The sequence below is a fragment of the Penaeus monodon genome, chromosome 18 (assembly GCF_015228065.2).
Source record: "Penaeus monodon isolate SGIC_2016 chromosome 18, NSTDA_Pmon_1, whole genome shotgun sequence".
Lineage (NCBI taxonomy): Eukaryota > Metazoa > Arthropoda > Malacostraca > Decapoda > Penaeidae > Penaeus > Penaeus monodon.
This window is the reverse complement of record NC_051403.1, coordinates 2,690,224-2,691,296: the sequence shown is the minus strand read 5'-3', so window position 1 is coordinate 2,691,296 and position 1,073 is coordinate 2,690,224.

The window sequence follows — 1,073 nt, the reverse complement described above, 5'->3', positions numbered from 1 at the left end:
TGAGGGAAGAAACATGGTCATACATACAGACTCCAAGGCAGCCATTGACTGTCTACAACAAAGCTCACCCAAAGACATCTACCTCCAGACCACTGTCCTTACCATAGCACAGAGGATTCTTGCTCAGGGTAGAATAATAATCATAAACTGGGTCCCTAGCCATATAGGCATCAGAGGGAATGAGCTTGCTGACAGACTAGCTGGCATTCGCAGGGGTATGCCCCCAAATCCCATGATCATAAAAACCGAAGCAGAAGGGTAATGTCACAGCTGTTCACTTCCTCCTGTAGCTTCACAGTGAGAAAACGAGATCCTCCCCCTCGGCCAGATGGTACTCGGTACTGGCACTCGCTGAAACAATGGAGGTACCGAAGTCATTCTTCACAGAATCAGACTAGGTTACCATTGCCCATAGCAGATCATAGAGACAATTGACTATACAGACAGGTGTTGCATGCAATGTGGCGAGCCGAACGCCATGGTGGTACATTACATGCAGAATTGTGAGCATACACAATTTCTGAGACAAGGACCGTCCACAACAGCCGCCGGGCTGGTAAAGAGATTATACCACATGCTTACAAAATGGCGGCAAGGGCGCCTGCTGGCAATCCCGCCAGCACGGAAAGCACAGAGTGTCAGAGAATAAAATGAGACAGCCATAAATAGCTGACACAGGCTGGGCGTTATGTATGAAAGCCTGGGCGAAGCCACATCTTCGCAAATCTCAAACAACAACAACGAAAAATAGACAGACTAATCTGCACCTCTGAGTTTGATTCTCCAATCCACTCAAGGTCTAAGCGCTTCCTTACTCCGCCCCAGGCCTCTCCAGCAATATTATAGAAATAGAAAGAATTAAGAACTTCACAGACAGATTAAACAAACATCTAACAAAACAACACCCTGCACAAACACCTTCACTTGCACTCGAATCCTTTCCCCTGCCCTCAGTAATCAACCGCATATGTGTGATATACGCTAACAGCGCCCAACGCATCGTAAATTGAGATTGAGATGAGCTTCTTTTGGGGGTGATTGAAATTTGAAATAATATATATAAATAGGTTTTT